This window comes from Aphidius gifuensis, linkage group LG5, assembly GCF_014905175.1.
Source record: "Aphidius gifuensis isolate YNYX2018 linkage group LG5, ASM1490517v1, whole genome shotgun sequence".
In the NCBI taxonomy this organism is placed as follows: Eukaryota; Metazoa; Arthropoda; class Insecta; order Hymenoptera; family Braconidae; genus Aphidius; species Aphidius gifuensis.
Window position 1 is genome coordinate 96,590 of NC_057792.1, and position 17,391 is coordinate 113,980.

Below are 17,391 nucleotides of genomic sequence, written 5' to 3' on the forward strand. Positions count from 1 at the left end.
CATCGCAGAAATAAACCTACGAGACTAGAGCAATATATACAGACTCGCTTTAACCGGAACGATGCTTTTAGAAAAGTACAGTGGTCAACTGAGGGATGTAGCGTGTGATCGAGACACCGGTTCTCATTAAACACGTGAAAACTTAATTTAAGAAAATATACAATATATGTGTACATTGTATATTTTGCTTTTCAACCCCTCTTAAATAAAAATTAAAAAATAAAATAAAAGGCAATGAGTGATGGCTAAAAAAAAAAGTATAAAAAAATATTATACATATGTATATGACGAGTCTTTTTTTGATGACAAGAGAGAGTTTGGCCAAAAAATTTAAAACATCATTGAAGTGATAATTGAAACATGTATGCGAATAAATATAAATATAATGAAAAGAACAGTTGGCTGATGGTGGTGGTGGTGGTTGTCCAGACGTTTGGCGTTTCCGGTTTCCTGTACTCCTTACAATTTACAGACATATACAAGAGATGAAACAAAACGACATGGACCGTTGACGGACCAGGCCACCAGTCAGATAAAAACCATTCATAGTCGCAAGACAAAACGATCTCACGGCTACAATGTTTACCCCCCTAACCCCTTTTGAAACTCACCACCCGTACAGTGCACTTGACAATGAGCAAAACTTTTTATTATCACAACTTTTTATTTTATTTTTTTTTTCCATACATACATACATATACACATTTTATTTATTATGCACATTTCAAAAGTTGTTGTTGTTATTATTTATTATTTTTTATTTTTTTTTTTTTTTCAAAGACATTTTCTATTCATGCATCTTTTGATCCTTAAAATATTTAAGCATTCCATATTAAAATATTTTACTTCAGAGAGAGAGAGAGAGAGAGAGAGATGAAAGTTTGCTCAGGTGTTTCATAGCCCAGATATTCTAATAATAATTTAATTAACATTCCTGCAACTTGAAGGAAACTTTGAGTCATATTATAAATTAAAATATATATTTTATAATGAATTTATTAATTTTTCTTTCAGATAAACAAGTATTTTTTTTATTTATTTTTCCATCAAAGTTTGATTGTAAAAAATGGTTTTTCAAGTAGTATACACACAGTCAAATGATTAAGTTATATACGCATACAACAGACAAAGATTTACCGAGGTGAACCCTCGTCCAGTTAATGTGATTTATCCAAGACAGTGTGGTTCTTCAAGGTGCCACAAGATCCTTCCATGCATGTGATATATATATATTTTAGGCTTGTGCTTTGGTGAAGAGAGTTAGAGTATCATGTCAAGTTAAGGGTTAACGAGAGCATTTTGCAAAACCATCCAGTGGTTTACCTTATCTCGGCTTTATTCTCCAAAATAAATTTCACTCGTCCGTTGACCATTTACTTGTTCACGCATATAATATATTTATTGCACTAATGTATCATCACTTGCAAAAATTAATTTAAAATAATAATAATGATAATTTAAAGATGGAATTGCAATTGCCAGATAGACAGTTAAAGTGTCTAATGTGTTGGAGTATCTTGGAAAACCAAGCCCCTTGATATATAGCCCTTGAGGGAGGCCTGCCATCTCATTCCTTTTTCGCTTTCATTCTTGGACCTTGGTACTTGTTGATTCTTTAAGGATCGATCTTTTTCTTTTTTGCCTCAATATATATCTATACTATGTATTTTTTGAGGTTAAATAACTCTCAACTTTGTCAAGAGCTTGCAAAGCGGCCTCACCACTTTGTAATTCTTGGGCTTTTTTTTATTTTTTCTCTTTCTTCTTTCTCATACTCAAGAGGTAGAGTAAATTTATGCATTTTCAGTGAGGAGAAAGAGGAGATGTATTATATAATGATTTACAAAGGTTATACAATTTATACACTTGTTGTTGTATTCATATTTATACAATAATAAAATAAAATAAAATAAACAAAAGCAGCTTTGATATTATATGTTTTTGTGAAGGTGAACGAATGTAATAATGGACCTAAGCAAAGGCTGACCAAGCAAATGTCCCTTGCAATCTCCATGTACATAATAATTATTATTTGAAAGGGTTGCTCAACGCATTTCAGTACAACCATGTCAGCAATGCTCATTTTACACTATCGGACAAAAGCCACTTGTATATTTTTTCAACAATAAAATTATTCTTCTAAATACTCTGTATTATTATTATTATTATTATTATTTTTATTGATATTTTATTTACAATTCAAAATTCAAGTTGCCATGTGATATGCCGATGCACATGTGAATAAAATAAAAATAAGTAAAATGTCAAGCACTAGAAAAGAAAATGAAATTCTCATAAAATACATATAAACATATGATATTTTTTTGCAAGATGCTTAGCCGTATATATGTATACTATATACGATGTCATTTTCCTTCCTTGAGGCATTATTATGAGATAAAGTGCGTATACATATGCTATAGGTTAGATGTAAAGTACCAAAAGTAAGTGAGAAAAAGATACAAATACTTTTGCAATTGTATACATAAACAGAAGGCACTGCAGGATTCCCATAAGAGCAGTCAACGAGTATAACATATATCGGTATATAAGAGTAGAGTCGACCGGCGGCCGTCGACAAAAGCTACCCATTTTGGTATAATAAAACCATTAAGACTGATCCACGTAGGTTGAATTCAAACCGTATATAAATATCAGTCGAGATCCCTCACCATCATATTTGCACGAAAAAAAAAAATAATATTATACGTATATAATATGAAAAAATAAAAAAATATCCAACACACGTGGATTTCAAAAAAAAAAGTTGTAATAAATCCAAACAACCTAAAATCCATAAGGCTGCTTCTGTTTTTCTCACTGTTTTCATTATTTTTTAGGGGTTTGAATCATAAAAAATAAATAAATAAATATAAATGGAATAAAATAGTATCCCTGGTGAATTATTGAATGCGTCCAGTGTGTTTATTTGTGTGTGACAAAAAATAAACAAAATAAAAATAATAGATAGATAAAATGAACATTTACTGAGGATGGATGATGGTAGATAAACGAAAATAAAAAATAAAAAATAAAAAATACTATTAGTATGTTTACAGATAGCATTAAAAGGTCATAATAGAGAGATTTTTTATTTTTTTCTCGTGGTGGAAGATCTTGGTGGTTGGTTTGTTTAGTCATTTCACATGTATGTGCGGTTGATATAATATTCTATAGTCAATTGTGGCTGGTCTTTAGAGCAGCAACTATTAATGCTTTTTGCAAAAAACTAAAATAGGTTAGACTATATATAGTGTGGAAGAGAAGCTTATCGGAGCATTTGCGCTACATTAAGCACAGCCCGTTGCCATTTTCATCTATAACTTGTAGCCCCAGCCACCATATCCTCACTGTATAGCTTTAGTCTGCTTTGAAAGCGTCTCTTCAAGAGATTATCTTGTCGTATTCAATATTCTTACAGAACGCCCGAGGATGATAAATCGTTTTTGTCCGATAACGAAAGACGTCACTTTTCAATATGATTCAACGAATTTTCAGTTTTACTTTTTATTTATCAAAATTTTCATATAAAATATTTCTAGTGATGTAACATATATTTAGTCAGACAATTGCTTTTTTTATTTTTAAATTTAAAAAAAATAAAAATATTATTAATTGAGTGAAGGCTGTCCTCTTGTTTCACCTCTTTCAATATCCTCTTAACAATATGACCATGGCGCACTTGTCAGAATGAGATTCTTCAAGTCGACAAAGATGAGCCAATGTACAATATATTGTACTTGGCTCCCATCAATAAATGTCTGTCGATATAATAAATAAATAAATAAATAAAAATAAAGAGTTGTCAAGACTTTTTTGTCTATACTAGTGTGCTATGTCAGATATTATTATAATGTCACAAAGGGTGGTGGTGGTGTTTGATGCGCTTGACAATCTCTCACATCAAAAATCTCATACTCTTTTTTACACCGAGTAATAGCATAGAATTGTTGTTGTTGTAGTAGTAGTATAAAGATGCGATGGCAAAGCTATATAATATATATATCAAGAGAGAGAGAGAGAGAGAGAGAGAAAGAGGTGTTAGTTTCCGCAGCATTGAATCACAACAATACAGTTCTGATGCCGACACCACAACCCTCATTTGCAAAAGCTCTATCCTGGCAATCTCCCAGCCCTTGCTTATAAAAAGATGTGATGATGCTCTTTGCAGGACTACCACGATACTACCTATATTCAACACAACATCTTTATTCAGTATATTTTTCCAAGGCCAATTTCCTGTTGTGCTTTTTTTTTTCTTTTTCCCATAAAGTCTACACATTCTCATACATGCACACATGCAATAGTGCATCTTGATAGTTTTTTTGTTAAATTTATTTTTTTAAAAGATAAAAACAAAAAAAAATTAATTTATAAAGTCATAAAGTCAAGAGTGAGGATGATGGTGGTGTTTCTGCTTATCAAGAGTATTTCGCTTGTAGCACAATGTCGATGAATATCACTAAAATTGTCAATATGTTTGTGGATCCATAGATCAACAACAATATAGGGGATGCACTTTTTGATGCTTTTTAAGGAGAGGGGGGACAATAAGCTATATGGATGATCAGTGGTGTCACTATCAGTTGCTTCCGGTTGACCGGTTCTGGCAAACTCAACATGCCGATTCATTTTGCCAAACACAAGATGGCGCCGGTTGCAGACAACCTGCGTTTAAACTCGTTTATATATTCATTTTATCCCTCGTGTGTGTTTGTGTGTGCATATGCGTCCATTTGATTAACGGCTGCACTCGTCCTATTTTTAATCGCTCAGAATAATAATACAGTATAAAATGAAAAAAGAATTTATCAAAAATAAAAAAAAATAAAAAAAGGCAAGATTAAAAAATTTGAAACGTTTGTCAGTTTTTGGCTGCACTGTTGGCTAAAAAAAATGAAAAAATAAATGTGCATCATATGTGACTGAATAGTGCATGTCTGTATTTGACACATTTTTTGAACTAAATTCATCATCAAAGGGGAAGAAGCTGACTGGAAACAAAAAAAACTTCTCTTTAAATTTTAAATTTTTCAGTAAAAAATAATAATTGAAAAATACATGAAAAATAAAAGTAAAAAATAGCTTTTGGTCAACTGAATCAGTGTGAAAATATAGAGACTGAGAAGGTCGAGCCATTTACCGGGGTAAACAGACAGAAAATGGAGCTCAACCGCATATAAAGAGTCGATGATAACGAAATGATATACGACTTTATATGAATAACAGCTATTGAGCGAGCGAACGAACGAGGGCCACTAATATTAAATTGTGTGTATATGGGTATACATGTGAACAAACCGAAAACCAATATATATATATATATATACATACATAAAAAAGAAATGAGAATTCTCGAAATAGAGAAGAGAATTTGTGGGTGATTGATCGTTTTACAGATAAACTCGTGCGATATTCACTTGTCAAATCAAGTGAATGTATACCTAAGCACTTTATAGTATAGTATAGTAAAAATGGTTTTATAAATTTTCATCAAGTTAATTATAATAATTCCAACCACTAATTATTATTAAAAAAGTATCATAAAAATTCAACAGCTGGTTTTTTTCATTTTTATGGATATTTAGAAGCTATATATCTATATGTGCATAAAAGTACATAGAGCCATCGATGTCGTTAAATTTATAAAAATAATAATTAAATTTAAATATCAATTTTATTATTTTTTAATCTTGTTTCATAATGGTGCTGCTGTGCGCGATAAAAAAGTCCAATAAAAAATAATTTATTAATAATGTGATTTAAGAAATTCATTGGATATTCCACGTACGTAATTACCGAAAAGGGGACCAACGTGCTGGAAGCAATCTCTCTCAATTATTCAAGATATATATTCACAGTGCTACTGTTAAGACACCAAGATTGTGTGCCAAGATGTAGTGCGGTACTGATGTGGTGGTGGTGGTGGTGGTTTTCACAAGCTATTGCAAGCACAGGTATATATTAATCTGTCATACGTAATAAAGAATATTGTTTATCTGCGGAAATGCCAAATTGATCGATTATTATTTATTTTAAATTCTATAAATTTTAAATTTGGTTATTTAGATTACTAGGTATATTTGAGAGAGTTAAATGTTAATGGAATTGAAAATTTTTTTAATAAAACGGAAAAGTGATTTGAACGCCTGATAGAGATAAATTATTCAGTTGAAAAAAATAATTCTTCAACTTGTTATATACAAATATAACTATAAGAGCATCAAAGTTGAACCGGTAGTGAAATATTTTTTTATTTATTTTATCTTTTGTTGATAAAGCTAGCCGGAAATGAAATACGAGGGACAAAAGAGAGAGAGAAGTTCTATTTATTAATTCAGGATGTTTTAATGAGCCAAGTAAACATTATTATATACATTTTATTTATTTTTTTTTTTTCATGTTATACACAATATATAATATATTTAAAGCCTTGAGGACAATAAATTAGTAGTTTATTTCTGATATCGCAGATGATTAAAAAGCTAGACGCAGCCCAAGGCTGATTTGAACCAGCTGACCGTACTTTGAAATGAGTTTAGAGTCCAGCCTGGGGCACGGTTTTGACCCTTAATCACCACAAAGTTTACTTTGCTTAGAAACTTTTCTCAAATCACTTTTTATATTTATCTAATTAATTTATTTTTCCCGAAATAATAAATTTATTTTTTGTAATATAATAAAAATACATATCGCAGTTATAAAGGAATGAATGAGTGAGTCATAAAGTTTGATGTACGTATTCGCGTGCTTGCAGTTAAAAGATGGCCGAAAAAAAAAGAGGAAAAATCACATTAGAAACAAAAGCTCCATGGGGAAACGAGAAGTTACGGGGGCACCTTTATATACAGCTAGCTCTTCTAGGCATACGCTTGTCTTGAATATCATGAAGGATGTCTCTCCAGTTGTCTGTATACAATTTCATATATATAAAACCTCATTCTGTTTATCTCTCCTTGAAATATAAAAATATAAAAAAAATAAAAATAAAACATAGCTAAAATTGTGAATTATTGTTAACGATCTCTAAACTAAAATACATATATATTGCCTCGGGGCTTACAACTGCCATATTTTTTTATATATAAATTATAATTCTTTATAAAAAAATAAAAAAATCAAAATAAGGGAAACCCTGTATATTTAAAAAAATTAAATTTAATTCCACATTAGTCCGGTGGCTATTTTTTTTTTTTTTTTCTTTCTCTGATCTCTACTACCAACAAACTGCTCTACTTGTATTTTTTAATATTTAATTTTCACCGGTTAATTCAAATGCCTTGCTTTTCTTTTTTTTTTTTTATGCCAAAAGAAAATAAAATGAAAAAAATTCTATAGCACAGTTAATAGTAATACAATTTTATCCCGTTGGCCATGCTGCCTCTATACTTATTTTACATTTATGCTAAATTTATTTTTACATAAAGGGATAATAAACTCAATTTTTTTATTGCATAATTTATTTGTATTAATATTTTTTTAAATTTTAAAATAGCAAAGATTTATCATGATAACATAATATTTGAATCAAGCAATTATCATCTTCATCATGATGATTGTATTGTTGTCGTTTCGCTCAATTTCCCCAACATGCATGTCACAATAATATACAGCAATAGCCATATAATTGTCGATGTTTGTTGTACACACAGCTATATTATACAAACAAGATGAGCATGAGTGAGTGAGTGAGTGAGTGAGTAAGCTATGGCCAAATCTATATGCTCGGTTAAGACAGACAAATGTGTTCTGGTCAGTCGGGACGACGAAATAGGAAATCTAGTCTGCAACGGCCACTGGGACGAGAAGATTTACAAGTTTAGTTAGCAGTGATCACACCCACGGGAATGACCCAACAAATACATACATCAACAACAACAACAGTAACAACAAAAACAACTTTGATTATACACAAATTTCCATCGACAAATAATACAATTACATGTTGTATTATTGCATATTAATAATATGATATATAATAAATCAATGGGTCATAAAAAATAGGCCAATAAGTAGAAAATAATAAATGACATCAACAAATCACAAGCTTGTCGCCTAACTGTTATAGATAACAGTGCCAAGTCAGTTACACTTTTTTTTTTTTTTTTTTATTTTTGTCATATATTTTACTCAATCATTTTTATTTTTTGCTTCGCTTTGCTTGACTCGCTTGTACGAATGACCATCATCCGCGGATAAGCCGCAAGACATATATATATTGTGCCCGAGAGAAATGTCCGAATTCCCTTGGAGTATCCATTTGAATTATTTCATATATCCAGCTATTTTTTATTATATATAAATATAAATATATATCATTATATAAAAGACAGTAATAATAAATAAATATATTTGAAAATTTATATTTAATGCGTGTTGTAAAATTGAGCCGTTTGTCGGGCCAAAACCACGTCGCATAATGGGAAAATTTGCGTAAACGGTGGGATCATTAAACACCCTCTTTTGCAGGCGGCAGACGAGTGTGTGTGGTGAGACACATCCGCAGGTATAGCCAAGTATTCTAAACTGTTGAAAGTGAGTATAAATGTGAATATAGTCCACACACACACACACACATATATATAGTGTACTTGAAGCTATAACTTGTGCGGTAATACCAAGCTAACCGTGTACCCATGATTATAATGTCGCCAATTAGTCAAGCTGGCTTAGGATAGAGCTTGCAGCTTGGTTATATCTTTCTCTCTCTTTCTCTCTTTACTCACACTCTTAATGTCTCTTCAATTATATATTTTTTAGAAATTTTTCATCATGCAGTTTATATGATTATTATTATTGTTGTTATTATTATATCTAAGTTTAAAAAAAAAAAAAAAAAAATCAAGAGCTTTTACATCACGTGCAATTACATTTCACAAATTTATATATATATACCTATACAAATTTTAATGTAACAATATGTTTTCTCAAATACAATTAAAATGAGATAAATGGAAACATAAGTTGGAATGTTGTATTGCCCAACTTTTGTCATTATTTAACTTAAATTACCGAGCAACACCATGTGACTGCCTAACAATTTTATTAATTACTCGACAATTAATTTAGCTTATAGTTCTTTGTCATTTTTTTTTTATTCTTTTTTTAAATATTTTTAATGCGGTTAAATAAAGAATGAAACTATTTTAAAAAATAAACAAGTGATTGAATTGTCACTCGAGTGTGTAGATAACGAAATGATCAAGTTTGTTATAAGGGTGATGGCGGTGGTGGTGGTAAAGAGGCAACCAAAAGTGAGGTCAAATTTCGATATAAATATATTCTGGCTTTACTTTTACGTATACTGCACATGTGTGTGTGTGTGTGTGTGGTCAGGAAACGTTTATTTAACCGATTAAAATTTGCCCGCGGCAAACGATACGTGGGCTCAGATGTTTAATTAATTTCACGTCCCATCGTAAATGAAACGCAAAAATATATAATACTAAAATCTCTCTGGCGTAAATGCTCACAAGCTATATAATATGTATACAGGGCGACGATGTAGATTTTATATTTAAAAAAAACAGCTAAAAAATGTGAAACTATATTTGTTTTATATATATATAGGTACATATTTTTATTGTCTATATATTCCTTCGCGAGGTATGATTTATTTATTTTTAAATTTTACATTAGAGTGAGTAAAAGATATATTATTGTGTCTCGTCATGGGAAAAATAAAAAATAAATGAAAAATCAATCGAGAAATCAAGTTATACTGGCAACTACCACTAATTTCCTCTTATCTTCTCTTTCCACAATGTCGCATCTCCTCCAGTCTACCACTCTTTGCATATATACGTTTTGCATTTTTAATTTGTAACGACCGAGAGTCTGCTCGTCCTTTCGAGCAATTTATTTCCGTTTTTTCTTCCGTTCTCGTCGCAAAGTCTCTTGCTTCATGTTTTTTAACTTTTTATTTATTTTTTTTCGCCCTCGCATTGTTTTTATTTATTTATATATTTATTTATTTATTTATTCTTTTTTTCAAAGTTTTTCTTTTTACATCCTGCTGTAAGATTTGAATCCGCCATGGTGTATATGAATGTGTATAATTTTTTTTTTGTTTCATTTTGCATCAAGTAAAATTAATTGCCACAATGATAAACGCATGCAGAGATATATAATATTTATATTTATAATATTTATACCAGTCATAAAGCAAATAACTCATTTGAAAGAAATCATAATAATTAGTTTGACTAGCTGTATGAGTCTGCATTTAACTGATATCAAAATAACAATGTATATAGGCTCGTGTGTGTGTGTGTGTGTGTGTGTCATTTTATTATCAAGAAATAGAAAATTAATAGTGATATGCGAATATTGATAAATATCTTTCCATATAGCACAAATATTTTACGTTAAATGTTCTCTTTTCATCCTCTTTCACAAATAACAATAGGTCAAATTTGCTGCAGCATGGATTTTCAGTTTGTTTTAATTCGCCTATATACAACACAACGCTTTATTAGTTTTGTCCTTCCAATAAATCACTAAATATAGATTAATTTTGCTTTGTCGATATCTACCTACCTATACATATATATTATAATAAAATGTATCAATTTTGTTTTCTAATCAATATTCTATATTTATGCTCATATAATTATTACATGCTATTTGTATAATGTATTTTTAGACAAACCATTTTAAATCCAAAAATATGCTCAATTAATTAATTTAAATCAATTGCTAATTTATAAAATTTATATAAAGGTGTATATTAATATAATACATGAACGTATGAATATAATTAGATATTGGTATAGTCAACTTGGACATATACATATAATAGGGAGAGAAATGGATTTGATATTTGAAGGGTAGAACGAGCTTGGACGAGCAATTAGCGAGCCGTCAGTAGCACAGTGGCTAAACAGTAGGAGTGCTCAGGCACACAAATATATATATATATATATAGAAAGAGCTAGAAGCAGAAGCCAGTTGCCAACATATGCTTATAATAACATCAGCTGACCATATCATAGCTGCTTATTATTATTATTATTGTTATTATTATTTTATATCTCAGTGTACTTGCCAACTCAAGGCATCATGTCACATTTGTTTATATTTATCATAAATTAATTAATGCAATAATTAGTACACCAATTGCAGGCATAAATAATTACTGTAATTATCATTTTAATTTCAAAGGTATTTATCAATTTACAATTTAGGAAAAGAGAATATTTTCTCTCTTCAGCCTGTCTCTGATTCTCCCCTTATTTTGTTATGTATTTAATCAATCGGTGCATCAATTGTTGTACAGGTTGTAGGACTTTAAATGGCCAACACGCGATCAAATCTCTCCGATACATATGCATATGTAAATATAATTGCAAAATTCTTTTTGCCACACGTTTAATTATATTTATATTAATATATTTTTCAATGCGATTTCAATTTTATTGCATATCAATATTTTGGTCACCTCACATTCACTCCAATGTGTCAATTCACTTGTTATTTATTTTATTTTTTTTCAAATTATTTTTAATTGTATTGACATTTACACTGCACCCGTGTTTCGGTCAATTTGCGGCTGTTTTTTCAATAAACACTGTATTTATAATTACAATATTACATATTAACAATGAAAATATTTATTTAATCTAATTTTATTATTGCTAAAAAAAGACAAGTAAATGCGACAATTAATAATAATAATAATAATAATAATATAGAGATTTATATTTATATTAATAGATGGACTATTTTGCCTGTTGTTAAGTACTTGACTCGTCGCATAAAAAACGATGAAGAATATATATATATAGATCCAAATTGATATCGAGCACCCTGCAATTTACAAAAAAGAAAACAAAAAATAAATTCACGGGTGCGGTGGCGGCAATTTTAAACAGTCCCTCGCGATTTTCATATACAACAATATGAAGCCTATATGGTATAGTATGAGCGTTCAATGATTGATGCTATGTGCTCAAGTGTGTATGTATATTATTTCATATATAGTAGAGTTGAATTGACGCAAACTACTCATGGGGTGAGTCAAAGGTGGGCATTTGCCGTAGTACACAGTAGTAGCAGTAGTAGTAGGAGTAGTATGGTAAAATAGTGGTGTGGGAAAATTTAATTAACGTAAATGCTGGCACCACGGCCGGCACTACATGCCTCATTCTCTCGCGATCATCATGTGTGTATCTATATATATATACATATTGTGTAATGTTATAGATGTGTGTATGTGTTTGAGCCAGGCGATCACTCATATTCAACCCTCGAAAACCAAATTTCTCTACTTCTGCCCCTCAAGCTGCGTGCTTGCTAACCTGGCTTATTAAACATTCTGCTTCATATTATATACCTATATGTGTATATATATTAATTTAGTCAATACATTGTCATTATATACTTGTGCAATACGTAAAAGTAAATACCCACAAAAAAAAAAAATGTCAAAAACAATATTTTTCAAGATTTATTATTAAATTTATTATTCAATCAGTGATTGATTTGTTTTTATATTATATATAAAATAATATTTTTCCAGAAAAATGCACAATTATTTGATCAAGTTGAATAATAAAAATAAACAAGTCAAATAAATTTTGAGGGGTAGTCTTGGTGTGAAATTGACACATGTATTACATAATAATATTATAATCAAACACACATACATGAATACTGTTCTACTCATGTTATTATTATTATTATTATTATTTTTATACATTATTATGTTTAGGAAATAAACACAAGATCAAAGTTTATTTTTTTTCATTTTTTTCCCGCAGGCAAAATGTATATAAACTCATCGAATCTCATTCCACTTGTTTTTCTTTCGCTCAATTTTCCTGTTCTTTATTTTATTCCCTCTATTACTATTATTACTATTATTATTATTATTATTATACTAGCTAGTATATGTATATAAAACATTGTGTAGAGAGTACATTGTTTTCTTTGTTTATTTCGATCTTATATTGCACAAGTGTTTTCCGGTTGGTTTTTATGGACCATCACAATTCTCGTAATCGACTTTAGCCGCAAACAATTCTGTAATCCTTTAAATCTAATTAGGATGCCAAGGCAAAATTTTAGTTGGCCAAAGAAATTCAAGTTAACTCAAACTGCAAACAAGAACAATATCTTTCTTATGTTGGAAGAAACTTTGTTAGTCTGTCTACGCCTTGCTAAAACTTTTGTTCATATTATGTGTTTTTTTTTTTTTTTCTTCTTCAACTAAATTGACTATCATTTTTTGAAAAAGAATAAAATAATAAAATAAAAACCAAGACCTCTGGCTAACTTAATCGCTTGTAAAAATTTGATAAAAGATCAAAGTAGTAGCTGTAGTATATCCATGTCTTGAAGAAAACAGTTGTCTGTTGTTGTCAAAAAATACATAGAGAGAATAGAATGGACTACTTGAAAATATGTATTACAACTAGCCATACCTGTATGCCAGCCATACAAGACATTTCTCATATATGGCCATCATCAAAGGTAGTCCAGAATTTTATATTTTATGTTTCATAACTTTACAAGCTTCACAGTGTGCTCATATTAAATAATGTCAAAAAATACTGGGACGGGACAGTATGCCAATAAACTAAGGTCCCTTCTAGGCATTCCTGGCTATTCTTTTTTTTTTTTTTTCTCTTCTTCAACTACAACTACATGACAAAGAATGTATATTCAGTCATCCAGAAAACACCTACGTCAGCAAATATCAATATGACAAATATATAAAAGAAAATAAAAAAAAATAAATTAGCATGTTATAGCACACAAGCATCATTATTTTTATTTTTTACTTTATTTTTATTGTCTCATTTTTTTCAGTAATCGACAGTGGGCTTATCACCAGTGCCACGTAAGGATCGACGTAAGGGAAACACATTGATAATGTCCTCCAGGGATAGGAGAAATCTCGAGGACTTCAACCCACCTTTCTCTCAGCAAGCTTATCTCATTTATTACCATGGTCTTTCTTCTCTAACCAGTAAACCGTCTTTCGTTCATCGGTTATTTTACAACCACCAGATACGAGGGCGAGTTACGTCTTTGTTTTCACCACAAATGCAACTTGTATGTGTTACATGTGTATATATGTATACAAATTTATTTTTTTCTTTTTTCTTTTTTCTTTTTTATATTCATCGTACACAAACAACAAAAGTCCAAGAGTAAGATAAGAGTGTGCTCTATTCACGTAAAATTGCCCTTAATATTTTCTCAACTCATGACCAAGAAAAAAAAAAAAAATTACCAAGGGATGGTAATTGAATTCACATGAGGGGTGGTTATATAGTCACATAAATAAATATACAATAGGTGAGAAATTTAAAAGATAAAAAAAATACAATGAGAGACAAATTTAGCCTTTCGTATTTTTTGCATGTGAGTATATAGTGAATGAGTTTATAATTCTATTTTGTTGTGTAAACATGTTATAATAATATAAAGCCAATCAGTGTGTTTGTAGTTTGTATATTGTTGTACTTGAATGTTGGTTGGTTGCTTGTTGGCTCGTTGCTTTAGATAAGGTGTGGACATAAACGTCCACAAGATAAGCTCGGTAGTTTGCACCCCCGTTGTGGACACTTTGTTTTGAATGAGCTAAGTAAGTGAAGCACGAAAGAGCCCAGCCAAATTCCTATCATTTAGCTGACTTCATCTTTCCCCTTTATGTATATAAAATTTCTTGTAATAATTTATTACGATAAAAAAAAAAAAAAAACAATTTAATCATTTTTATCTGGAAACTTAATTTTTTTTTATTTTGAAATTCTCAGCAAAGTAGAAAAAATATCAATACCATTTGTCAATAGAAACAATACGCAAAGTTAATATAATTTATTTTATTTTATTTTCTGATAAAAATACTGTCTTGCTATTCTAAATTGTCTGTTATCTTTTTTAGTTTGACACTAATGTGCCAGAGTATTATGTAGAGGTACAACTATGTATATTGATGATGGTCCCTTTTAACATTGGTTCAAGTTACGCCAACATAGTGTAAAACAATATATACATGTATGTAGCCATATATATATCGTCTTTCTGGCTAGCTGTTTGGCTTCAGATAGCGCAAATATATGAGAGAGAAATGAGGTGAAGCAAGTCTTTATCTCAACATGACTATTTGACAAATCATTTATTATTTTTTCATAATTTCTTTTTAAATGACCGAGTTGATTATTTCAGATTTTCAAGTAAAGTTGCGGCAGTTAATGTCAGTATCATATACCCCACGTCCCTCGTGGCATATTTTCCTAACTATATATATACAACTTCATGACGACATCAGTCTTTCGGGATCAACAATAAAACAGAGCGAGAGAGAGAGCAGTCTCAAGTTTCAAAGTACTATAGACAGTATAGAAGAACAAAAAAAAAAAAAATACTATATAGGCACACGATAAAGTTTGTGATTTTGTTCTAGCATGAACTTACATGGTTTCATCAAAATACAAAGGTGTCTGTGTTTGGAATGCTCCAACCGAAATAACACTATCACTATGTGCAATGATAAGAACTTTGTTTTAATATAATATCTGAATGAACCAGTGAATAATATAATATTACAAACTAACTTTTGCATATATACATGTATATATAAATAGGTATATTTTATTATTTTTAATTTTCTTTAAATGGATAATTATACTTGCTGCGTATTTTTCATTCAGTAATTTTAAATTTAATAATAATAGTATTTTTTTGCTTTTCAGTGAAAAAGGTAAATGCTTTGATCCGACATGAGATTGTCAAATCCCGCGTTAGTCTGTTAATTTTATTTTAGTCTTTTTAAAGGGTTAATAATTGTATCTTTGTTGTTTTTATTATTTCTTTGTGTCAGAATTTCGGCGAGTTTTAAAACTGTTGTCTGGTTTCACCACACACGCACACACACACGCTATATTTTAGAGTAGCTAAATTCTCTCGGTAACACATAGATAAAAATCAGCAATTAGCCTGGGCTATTATAGTGGCTGTTTGAAAAATTAGCGAGTAGTCCAAACGATGATACTGAGGCTATCGTTATATACATGTGCGTGTATGTGTGTATAGATAAATGAGGGTGGTAACCAGCCCCATGGGCATAATCCCACGTTTCTACGTATCCAAACGTAACATATACTGCAGCTTGTCTCTGATTTATACGGGTTTACTATTAATTATCCCCACCTATTTTCAACTATCTCTCTTTAGTTGTAAAACTAAATTATAATTCTCAGCATGCAGTCATGTATGTATATATAGTGTGTGACATGTAGCATTGACATTGACATTTAAAAATATTATATATATTATATATACAAGTTGTTTCAACTATACCAACTATTTTTATATTTTTTACATATATGTATACGATACATGTTATTTTTATGATTCGTTTGATAAATTGTTTGCTTACTATTTTTTATATATATGTATTTACATTTGTAAAGCAATAATATACATATAACGAACCCTTTTTCATTTATTTTTTATACGCATATAGTTTTAACAAGACCAACAAACACATGTGGAATGTTATTGGTTGATGTTGATGTTGTTATTATTTCGTTAAATCACACGGATCGTCGCGCTTTTTACATTGCATTTATCTGTGCTAATGTTTTGTAACAAGTAAATTCATTCTGTCAGTAAATTCTCAACATTTTCATCATTCTATATATACATATATACATAACTAAATAAATATATTGTTGCGTTGCTTTGTATTTAGTTACAAAATTCTTTAAACAGAATTCTATATGATGATGATGATGATGATGATGATACTGGATAAAAATAAACAATTTAAAATATGCACAAGTTATACTCTTGAGCTGACATAGCAAATATATATATGTCATGACATGACAGTAGTATAATTGTTGTTGTTGTTGTAGTATAGTGCGATCAGAGTGCAGAGAGATTCAGACATGGTCAAGCCATGGCATGCTTGCCACAAACTCGAGAACCTCATTGCAGCTATATCGTCAATCGAGTCATGCACTCGGTCTTCTAATTCGGTTTTCGATATAGTAATAGTATATGTAACTGCAAGTACCACTCCTTCCTTCCTTCCTCCCAGCTTTATTAGATAACTTGCTGACAAGCACTCGATGATATCGCTTGGATGCATGTGCAAATTTCAACTGGACAGTGGCAAGGAGAGACGGACGGAGGAAAAGGAGAATGCAACGATGACGAGTCATGCAAATCGTAATCGTTGGTATATCGACGAGACATTCAAGACATATTATCAGACAAATATATATGTATGTGTATATATGTATAGATATATAGACACGTCAACAGAGTGCTCATGAATCCAATAAGTAGTGATGGTATGCAAAAGGGTCATTGATATATACCCAGCTATATATATATTTCATTCTTTTTCCCCCTATCATCATTCCTCTCTTA

General features: G+C 30.3%; 1 protein-coding gene across 2 annotated transcripts in view; it reads right to left on the reverse strand.

Moving 5' to 3' along the window:
* The window catches only part of LOC122856589 (LIM domain only protein 3-like), a 37,451-nt gene that overhangs the window by 19,471 nt on the left and 589 nt on the right, over positions 1 to 17,391 (reverse strand). The gene's annotated exons all lie outside the window — the stretch shown is intronic.